The sequence below is a fragment of the Geotrypetes seraphini genome, chromosome 14, assembly GCF_902459505.1.
Source record: "Geotrypetes seraphini chromosome 14, aGeoSer1.1, whole genome shotgun sequence".
Classification (NCBI taxonomy): domain Eukaryota; kingdom Metazoa; phylum Chordata; class Amphibia; order Gymnophiona; family Dermophiidae; genus Geotrypetes; species Geotrypetes seraphini.
In genome coordinates this window covers 28,583,241-28,594,411 of record NC_047097.1, presented here as the reverse complement: position 1 = coordinate 28,594,411, position 11,171 = coordinate 28,583,241, and the positions used below count along the sequence as shown (strand labels likewise).

General features: G+C 39.2%; 1 long non-coding RNA gene across 1 annotated transcript; it reads left to right on the top strand.

Moving 5' to 3' along the window:
• Positions 1 to 415: 415 nt before the first annotated feature.
• Positions 416 to 8,322, top strand: LOC117348622. The gene is made up of 4 exons (XR_004537012.1): positions 416 to 841; positions 1,130 to 1,338; positions 5,769 to 5,881; positions 7,113 to 8,322. It is a non-coding gene; the product is annotated as an uncharacterized LOC117348622 (long non-coding RNA).
• Positions 8,323 to 11,171: the final 2,849 nt, after the last annotated feature.

Genomic DNA, 11,171 nt, shown 5'->3' with positions numbered 1-11,171 from the left:
AGGCCATTTCTACTGCTGTGACCAATGATTGTAGCTACTAAACTGACAGAGGCAATGTGGTATTCTGGTACTCCAGGGAGCTAGGCCATCTTTTCCAAGCGCCCCCCCCCCCCCGGCCTCTTCCCACTCCTTCCCCAGCCACATGTGGACCTCTTTCCCTTCATCGCCACGAGTAACAACTTCTACACACTCCTCGTGACCGTGTCAACTCCTGCTGATGTCACTTCCAGGTGCCATGCATAGGAAGGATGTCAGAGGGAGAGGACGCAGTTGTGAGGAGTTGTTGGTCACAGCGGTGAACAACTAGAGGTGCGGGGAAGGGAAGAGAGGAGCACGTGTAGCCGGGGGGGGGGGGGGGGGCGGGAAAGGAGAGGGGTGAGGGGCGACACTGCCCCGGGCGCCTCTCACCCTTGCTACGCCACTGCTTCCAAGGGTCCTGATCCTAGTCCAAATACCATGCTGCACATTTAAGTCACATGTATCTCCTTGGAGGCAGACAATTAATTTGGCCAGTACATCTTTATAGAGGTAGTGATGATAGAGATTGGCTTCATCCCCACCATCCCTACAAGAATGTTTAATTATGGAAAAGTGCGGTTTGGAAACTGACAGATGTTTTGTAGGTGTTAAACTAACTGTCCACCCCACTAGTGGGACAGCAATGTAGTGAAGAAACGACAATATTTTTTTCTCCCCGCTCTACATGGTTTAGATTCTCCGTGCATATTGTGTTATCTTGAAGAAACGCAGATCAATGGTTAAGAACTTCAAGGGTTTCACGCTGCAGCAAGCATCAGGTATCAAAGCTCATGAGCTAAAGAAGATGGTGGACATGTTGCAGGTGAGGACATGGTTTTATTTCATTCATATGGTATCAAGTATTCTTGACCAATTATTCAGGCAGTAAAATGTCGTCATATATTAGGTATATATAAGTAAACATAGCAGGATAGAATTTTGAGGGCATTAAGTCAGAGAAGCTGCAGTAATGTGCCTCCATTGTACAAATGCCTTTTGAAACAAGATTTGTGTTAAATTTTTAATAAACAATATTTGTACAATAATCATTATTCCAGTGCATCTATGAGCAGGGTAGAAACATAACTCTGTTCATTTGGCACCCACACAGGGACTCTGTCATGTAAAACCTCATGGAGAGAGAATTTGGATGTTGAATCTTAAGGCTTTATGTCAGTCAAACTTGACGACTTGTATCCCATGGAAGGCTGCATTGCTGAATTTGTCAAACTAGACGACGTGTATCTCATGGAAGGCGGAATTGCAGAATTTGTCAAACTAGATGAAGTGTATCCCATGGAAGGCTGAGTTGCTGAATTTGTACGTATGAATAGCTATTGTAAATATCCCAGGGAAACAGAGGCAAAAATTGTATCTTGACCTGTCACATCTTCCCTACTGTTCCTCCCTTTTATGTGCTTTTTCTTAATAAATTGTAGTTCCTCCCTTTTTTCCTATTGTTCTCATGTCGTAACCCCAACCAAGTATGTCATTCTTGGAAGTTCCATGTTTATTATTCGTTGTTTGTTTCCTACTCATATTTAAATTTTTAATGTACAACACTTTGTATGCCAGGAGAAGCACTTTATCAAATTTTAATAAAGTATGAATTATGAAACTATATGTTATAGAAGGCGTGGCCATCCAACTGTAAGTATAAATTCTTTAAACAAGCATTCTTTATTTTATTAAATGATATTCATTTACTACCTGGAGCGCAAATGGAAAAAATCTAACTCCCCTATAGATAGACAGTCCTGGAGAGCCAACATTAAGCTCTACAATTCAGCACTAAAAAAAGCAAGGAAGAACTTCTACGGTGAGAAAATCTCCAGATCCAACAACCAGAGTAGTACACTTTTCAAAATCTGGCGCTCTCTAACCTCCAAAAAAGACTCCACCTCTCTCCCCTCCTCTCCCTCAGCCGAAGTTCTAGCAAAATTCTTCAATGAAAAGGTCACTACCTTATGATGCTCCTTCCCACCTACAGTCTCCTACAACTCCCTGGTGCTCACTAATTCCAACCCTGCTCTAATGGCCTCTAGCCCTATCCCAGCTGACAGATCCTGGGCTGCCTTTGAACACGTATCCGAATCCCTCATCCTTAAACTCTGCCTCAAACTGAAATCTTACAATTGTTCTTTAGACCCTTTCCCTTCCTACCTCTACGAGGAAATACCCACTCAGGCCATCTCTTCCATTACCAAACTTCTAAACTCCGCCCTACATTCGGGCCTTTTTTCCCTAGAAATGAGCCATATCGCCTTAACCCCTCTATTGAAAAAACCCGACCTCGACCCTTCCACACCATCCAGCTATTGCCCAATAGCAAATATCCCTCTCCTAACCAAGATGCTCGAGTCCATCATATTGACCTAACTCTCATCCTATCTAGAGAAATTCTCCATTCTCCTACCTTACCAATATAGCTTTCGCCCCAACTTCAGCACCGAATCACTATTGACCTCCCTAATTTCCAAGGTTCAACAACTTCACTCCCGCAACAAGTTCGCCGTCCTCCTGCAATTCGATCTTTCTGCCGCTTTCGATGTTGTTCACCATGATATTCTAATTTACCAACTCTCCGAGATTGGCATCACCTCTACGGTCCTTGAATGGTTATCAAAATTCCTTCGTTCCCAATCCTACACTGTCAACATGAATGGCACATCATCCTCCCTCTGGAAACCAATCTGTGGAGTCCCGTAAGGTTCACCTTTATCTCCTATCCTTTTCAACATTTATATGTCCTCTCTAAAACTCCTCCATCTACCCCCCCTTGAAACAATTTACACCTATGCTGATGACATCCTTGTCCTCCTCGAAACCGACTCGAACCTCACTAATCTCTCAGAGAACATATCCTCTTCTATCTCGAACCTCCAATCTTGGGCCCACACCGTCCAAATGAAATTGAATGAATCCAAGACAAAACTACTTTGGCTCGGCCCAAAATTAGTTCAGCTACCCACATCAATCCCACTGTCCTCTGGCTGCACTCTGCAGCTCGAATTCTCCAGCAAGGTCCTGGGCGTCATCATTGATTCTACATTGTCCTTCAATGACCACCTCAACTCCCTGGTAAAAAAAATGCTATTTCAGCCTACACATGCTGAGGAAAGTAAGATCCTGTTTCCATCAAAAACATTTTGCCGTTCTCGTCCAATCCATCATCCTCTCCAGACTGGATTATTGCAATTCTATCTTCATAAGCCTAATGAAGAAAAACCTTCACAGACTCCAACGGATTCAGAATGCCACGGTCAAGCTTATCTTTGCAAAAAGTAAATTTGATTGTGTCTCACCGCTCCTATCCAAGCTTCACTGGCTTCCGATAATTTCCAGAGTCCACTTCAAATGCATCTGCCTAACTTTCAAGATCCTCCACGGCATCCTTCCTCCTTTAATTCCACTTTCTTGGAACTCCTCAAATCTTAATACCACCAGACCTACCCAAAAATCGAAACTATCCTTCCCCTTATTAAAAGGCATTTCCCACCCAGGAAAACTGGGAACTTCCCTCCCCTTCAGATTCACCGAGTTCTGGAACAACCTTACCTCCCCTCTTCGGAACCTGAGTTCTCTCCAACCCTTCCATAAACATCTGAAAACCTGGCTTTTCTCAAAAATCTAACACTCCTTCCTCCTCTGACATCCTTGTCCTCTAAACATTCTTCTTTCCTCCGATCTTCATCTAGCCCTTTCCTTGGAGTTCCTTTCTCACCACAATTCCTGTAAACCGTGCCGAGCTCCACAACTATGGAGATGGTGCGGTTTACAAACCTAAGGTTTAGTTTAGTTTACCTGTAAAATTATACACAGAATAATATAATCTGTTTTTCTATGAGGCCTGTATATATGTGTTTAGTGAGAGTTATAAAGTTACAGCATTAGTGCACATGCCATTGTGTATATGTATGTTAATGTAAAAGTAAAAAAATTAGATCTGGGCAAAGGGACAGATTACTTTTTTCTGGGTATAGATCTTAGAATTAAAGCAAGGACAGTGCAGGAGGTTCACTCCCAGTTGTGGTGAACAGGGAGGGGCTGATGTGAGAATTTTCCAACTACATTAGCCAGTTGAGGAATTTTAAAATATAATCTATAAAGGCAGATAGAGAAATTACAATTAAAGATACTGAAGAGTAGAGGGTATTAATTTACAGATCATTATAGGCTCTAGAGGGGTGTGGAGTACCCAGCATAGCCCTGAATTATTAAACCATAAGGACTGGTGTTCTTTGAACATTCCAGCAGATCTGGGAGAGAGTGTAGGTTTATTTACATACTAAATGGTCTTACTTAGAGCTTCTGTAGCCCAGCAAGAACACTTTTTGCCCTATGTGATCCTATAGTGTGCTAATTTAGCTGGATAGAAATATTGTTGTAGTAGATGCGGGACTGGCTCTCCAGAATTAGGATAATACAATAGTTGAATAAATAATTTAGGATATCTTTTCCATGATCAGACAAATAGGCTTCCTGTACTAAAAAGTTAAAGTAGTTTGTACACTTTTAGAAAAAAGAAAAAAGTGTGGAAAGCAACAGGAACCAGGGGGAAAAAAATCTGTTTTATTTCAGGTGTATTTTTCATGAAGCTGCCTGTTAAAGGTATGTACTAATAGATTTACCCCATCCTTTCAAGCATTCAACGCATTTCAAGATTATGAGAGTTTGCATGATTCAAATTCTAGATGTTAGCTTAGAAATAGCCTGTTTAAACTAAAGGTGTAGAGATCTTTGCAATTCAATGCTTTAATGAGTGACATAGAGCTCAAAGTAATCAGAAACAAGATTTAAATGGTTTTTTTTTGTGTGTGTGACTGTATGTGCAAGTTCTAGTTACATGCCTATGTTATAAATCCTTGGGAGTCTTATCTTGCTTCTCACTTAAACATACAGAATGTGAGAGAGAGATGGGGGAGAGGAAAAAAAGTTCACTCATTCCTTACATGCTTCCAGTATAAGACTAGAATCGGTTATTTGTTTTTCTGCATTTACTACAAATGCGGTACCGACTGTTAATTGTAATAGTTCACTTATTTACTCTTTAAACAAGCTGAATGACTTGGTTGCAAAGATCCTTTTCTAATTAACATCTGTAATGTTGAACAGAACTGTTGTTTGTTATATGTAAATAGTTACCCTAATTAGATAACACAGGTAGATTTTAAGATTTTGTTTCAGCGTCATAGGTTTTTAGAAAAGGAGTTGCCATTACTAATTTTAAATTTGTTTCTGATTTTTGCATTTATTTAATGAGCAGTGCCTTTATCTTGCTTTCAGTGAGAAGGAAAAAACAAACCCCTAACAGAGAAAAAAATTGATAGATTGATAAATAATAGAGGGCATTTGGAAAAAGAATTAAATAAAAGTGTTATGAGATATAGTTTTATTTTACTTCTGTGGATTAGCAGAGGTGGAAGAGGGGAACAGAATGGAGAATTATACAAAAAAATTGCACAGAAAGGAAAGGGAAGTTGATTTGTGCAAGATGTGAATTTTTTAATGAGAGAATGCAAGCAAGTTGTAGAAAAGAATAGACTGTGTAGTTTAAGGAGAGAGAAAGAGGCAATAGATTGAATACTGGAAAATTAAGGTCCTAATATAATAAGAACAAAATTTGTATGACTTTATAGGAAACAGAGTTTAATGTTACGTGAGGTTGATTTTTACAGTAAGAGAATGAGGGATTAGACCCTGTAAAGTTAAAGAAAGATATGAACAGCTAGAATGTGTTCACCCTACAGGAGTTAGAAATTGTTCGATTGTGATTGTGGAGAAGCATAAGAAGAAGGAAAGATATGAGAAGATGTTCTTCTGGCCGTTCAGAGCAGGACGTGGGAAAATGCCTGCTATTCAGGTAAGGACGCTTATAAAGAATGTACACGTATGGGAAAGCAGGAGTCGTTTAAAAAACAGAAAGTTTTGCGAGACATGTGTCACGAAGGTATGTGCGTATGAATTATGACCTGATTATAAGGGATATTTAAGTGGGAATCGGGCAGAAGATGAGGAGAAGGTTCATAGGAAAGATTTGTTGAAGGTACTTGGTGTGTCTTTGTTTGGAAGTGAAAACAGTGTCAATGATAGCTAATAGTGAAAGAATATTTTTTGCAGAAAAAGATTTATTCCAACAGAGATACCATGCTTACAAGAAAAATGCATCAGAAATATGCAGAGTTTTATAAATACAGAGTGCTTCTGTATGTGAGAGAGAAAGGACTGTCTACCTGCATGAATGTGTGTTTTTCTTGGGTGTGACTAATGGATGGATCTGAAGAGAATTTAGCGAAGGAGGAGATGGTCAAAAGCTCTAGAGAGAGGATAAGGATTTTAACCTCTTATCTTTATAAATTTGAGACTTGGTTTAGAAAATAACAATAGATGTTATGTACCCATACCTTTCTGTAAATTGGTTGAAATACTGGTAAATAAGATGTGGGGTGTGAATTGTCCAAACTCACTTCCTTGAACACACTACTAAAGACCAGCAGATCTATTTATGCCATGCCTCAGAGACCGAGTATTCAGGCAACAATTGCTAGATACTTAGTTTGTATATTCATTTTGAACTGTACACTTCTCTAGTATTTGATTTTTGGTTTGAATTGTCCCTCATAAATTGGAGTTACTGTTAAATTTCTAGATTCACTCTGACAATGCAGCCTGGGGTCTTTTTCTTCCCTAACTACCTGACCTTAACACATCTTATCAAGTCAGTTGACCCTTAGGGCTTCTGCCAAGGTCTTTTGTTTGTTTCTCTTAAATACTGATAACTTGGATGTAATCTAGGTATGTCCAAGATTAGATACGATGGATATAATCTTCCATAGGCTTTTCCTGACGCTGGTTAAGCCAACAGAACATGCTGACAATTATCAACTGTACGGCAGAGCTGACACTGAGCAGAGTGTTAGGTTAAACTTATCTTTTGACAGGTAAGCTCTTTGGGACAGGAACCTTCTACAATGACAGTAGTTCATTCAAATGGAAAGTTTAATTTTCTCCTTTAGATATTAATGAATTTGCAATTTAATAGTGGGTCATTTGGAAATTGTATTAATGTGGTTTTGCCTCTGATTATGTTGTAGATGGTAGAAGCTGAGGACTGCAGATTGCATCAGGCAGACAGAGGACCTATCCAGACCGCATTCATGAAATCTATGGACAGTCATATTTCTCTGACCTTTTATGACTCCAATCAAAAGGACACATGCATACCTTTAAAGCTTCACAAGACATTAAGATAATAACTTTGATTTACTCCTGATTTTGATCATGCTCACTTATGGTTGAGAATTTGAGAAGCAGAGACTGTTGCGAATCTACCATCAGAAGAGTTTGCACAAGTTACCAGCCAGTCCACACCTTCCTTTACATTTTCATTGGTTGTCATATGTTTTATGATGCATTATCTTGATAAGAGATTTTACTTTGTTTAGGTGTTAACGTTATCTGGATTTTCACATTTTTCTCTTAATTGTGCAACTGTTGTGCTTTTCCTTTTTTTTACATAATTTAACAAACCTGTATTATGGTTTAGAAACACTTGATTGATGATTGCTTTTCTCCCCAAAATTACACCTACACCATGCAAGCTATTTATAGTAGCACTGCAGATCTTCAAAGGATCTGCCATTATACCTTAATTTACCCTCTTTGAATTATACTTCTGAACTTTAATTATGCTTTCTGGCATAATCCAATAGGCCTATTATGATATCTTGTTAGCTGATGTATTTTCTTTATCATTGTCTCATGCATTGTTCTCTGACAATAACTATTTGTTTATCCTGTATTTTTATGTACTGTGACAGCTATAGTAGGTTATAGGCCTGTCGCACATGTGGCAGTGCTTTACATTTTTATTATTTTCTGACACATTACAAGTTCTTTTAACGATTTAATTTTATTTTGAGAACTTGGTTCTTGCACTGCACTCAGAGAAGAAAAATTTTTATTCTGCTTGCATCACCTTCACATTGGTCATCTTTACCTATTGTACATATATTTGGGTTTCTTAGGGTTTACACTGTGCATTTATTCTACAATCTTAGTGCATTCAATTCTAGGTGGTTGTTTTTTTTATTCATTGAGTTTAAACATTATTATTACATATAATAACAAGGAAAGGATATTACATGGAAATAAAAAAAATAAATAAAGTTCCTTATTACAAATCCTCTAGGCCACATCATGGGAGAGTAACCTGATCAGCAAGAAAATTAAAACATAATCATGATTAAACAAATCAACTATCAATGGGGTTTGAATATTTCACCAAACTCTTTCTTATTGAAGTCCAATGGCTATTACTTATTAGTTTCAAGCAATTGCAAAAATTGTTCAAACTGAATTGAATTCCAAAATATATATTTGTAATCTTTACATTTCAAGATCCATTTACATGGAAACTTAAGCTAGAATGTAGCTTCCAAGGCTAATACTCTAGGTTTCAGATCCAAAAAAGCCTTCCTTTTCAACTGAGTTGCCCTGGTGCCATCTGGAAAAATTAAAGCTTATCTCCACAGAATTTTACATGTTTGTTCTGAAAATAAGCTTTCATTATTAAAGATTTATCTATTTCCCTTTCACATGTCACCAATAGGGTTGATCTAGTCTGTATTGTATCCTTTGAATCTTCCAGGAAACCCGTCAGATCAAACTCTTGGTTCCAATTGATCTGTTCTGTATCAGCAGAAACCTTTCTCTACTATGGGATATAGTAAGAATTTGTTTGGAGCAAAGTTTCTGCGTCAGTCAGTTTCAAAACTTCTTTAAAATAGTTACCTAACAAAATATCTGATGTTAACAAATGAGTTTTGAGAAAATTGACTAGGTGTAGATTCTTTGCCCTCAACATGTTTTCCATGAGTTCAAATTGAGTATGAATAAGATGTAAATCCGTAACAGATGAAGAAGAAACTGCTTGCAAAGATGTAATTTGGGATTCAGTTGCTGCACTACGTTTCTCCAGAACTTTCAAATTATCATCCACATTTTCTAATTTATGCACTACTTTGTCTGAAAATGTAATATTTCAATTTACCACTGACTGCAATAGCCCTTCCACGCTAGTATTAATCACCCACAAATCTTATAAGGAAGCATCCTGAGGCTCTTCCCGGGACTTCTGTGCTAGTAAGGCCTTATTGTGAAGGGATAGAGCCTTAGGCATCTCCCCAAAGGTCCATAGGGAGGATGCTAATTGCGCAGGTGAACCTGTCAGAAGAGAAGTAAACCCAGTCATTGGGTCACTGTTACCTCGAGGTGTATTTGGAGAAGGAGGTGGAGCATGCTCTGAAAAAGAATCAGTGTTCACATTTTGACCAGTCACACCAGTTGCTACAAGGTGTCTATCCATTCACATAAATTACTTGGAGAAGGGTTTTATCTAGGACAGTGGATGGGATTTGCTTGCTTTCACACCTGGCAGCAGGGGCTGGGATTGGGTCTAGGAAGGTAGGATTGGGGGTGGAAGTGGAGCATGATGGGGCAGGTCTAGGGGGAGTGGGGGGGTCCAGATTTTCCAAACAGAAAATCTGGTCACCCTACCTCCTCATACATATTCATTGTGGCTATGTGGGAGTCACTGGTGCAAATTTTAGCACCTAAAGTTGGGTGCCTTAATCTCAGCTTAGGCTCTGTTCAGTAACAGAATCCGAGTGTCCCAATACCATTATGCAATATTATCTTAGTGCATAGATTTGGGAAACCTGTTTTACTGCTCTTTATAGAATTGCCCCCTTACTGCAGTTTAGTACACAGGCCTAAAGACTTCCCTCAGTTCAGCCACTACCACTAGGGCTGGCCCGTGAGTTGTTCAGCTGCCATCGTCACTGTGAGAAACTGGAAGATTAAGATTTATTAAAGGCATGAATAAATGTGATTTATTTTGTAACATTGTGAAAAGATTATCAAACTATAAAAGAAATTCACAAGTTTTCAGAAAGTGCAGGGCATGTTAGTTCAATGTTTCCTTGGTGTTGGGAGAGATGAATGAATATATATATCATCTGAAGATAAGTTAACCTACAGTATGTTTAAAGTGGGAAAGCGGTGTTTGGGAGTGTAAAAAAAGGAAAGCTTTTTCAAGCAGGGACTGTCTTCTTTGTGACTGTACAGCGCTGTGTGCGCTTCTGGTAGCGCTATAGAAATAATTAATAGTAGTAGAGCTCTTCATTTTAATCCCCAATGCCCGTTTCGTACTGGTCAGCTCTAGTACATCAGAGAGCCCGTGTAGCTGAATAGGAGTCGAAGAAAATCCCATTGCTTTAGACATGCAATAAGATCCAAATTGGGAGTGGGAGGTGGCTGAGGAATCAAATAAATATACAAAAAAAATGTCAAATCGTGTTAAAGGTCAAAGTTCACATTAGATGACACAGTGGCAGGCTAACGCTCTGTTCTCTACAGTGCAGGAGGATACCGCAGGAACAGTGTAGTGTGGTTTTTGTAGCACCGGTTGTGGCGGTAACTGCTCATAGGAATTCTATGAGCGTCAAAGCTGTCACTGCCGCAGCCGGCGCTAAAAACTGCCCTAGGGCTTTGTAAAAAGGGGGGGGGGGGAGAGGGGGGATATTGAACCATAGGTATGATGAAGAGTCACTGTGAATTGCGAACAAATGAAAACGCAAAAAAAAGTTGTTTCTGCAGCAGATTGATTGATTTTCAGACTCATTTTTCCTCTACATTATGTCTCTAAAAATATCGAGCCTGATATTCAGCCGATGGCAATCAAAATTTGGCGATTATCATCATCTTATTCCTGGAAATTCAATGCTGGGCCATGTCCAGACTCTGGCATTGAATTTCCAGGTATACAGAGCTGGAAAAATATGGCCAGTTACGGTGAGCCACCTAAAGATGGCCTAGGTTTATGTGGTCCTGTTTACAGTATGTGGTTAACTTGGCCAGTTAAGTGCTGAATAACTGGCCATAATGTGCCTTTGTAAAGAATGGAAACCATAAAAAAATAATACCATGTTCAGGGGGCCTGTGTGCGCTTTTTGCTTTCTGTGTCTTTAATCACGACAGTGTTAGTCCCGTTTTGCTCTAAAGCATATACCTTCCTAACACAAGCTGCTCGCTCTGAAATCCAAGAGGGAAATAGTCAAGAAATAGGGCTGGTCTCAGATTCTTGATTGTAG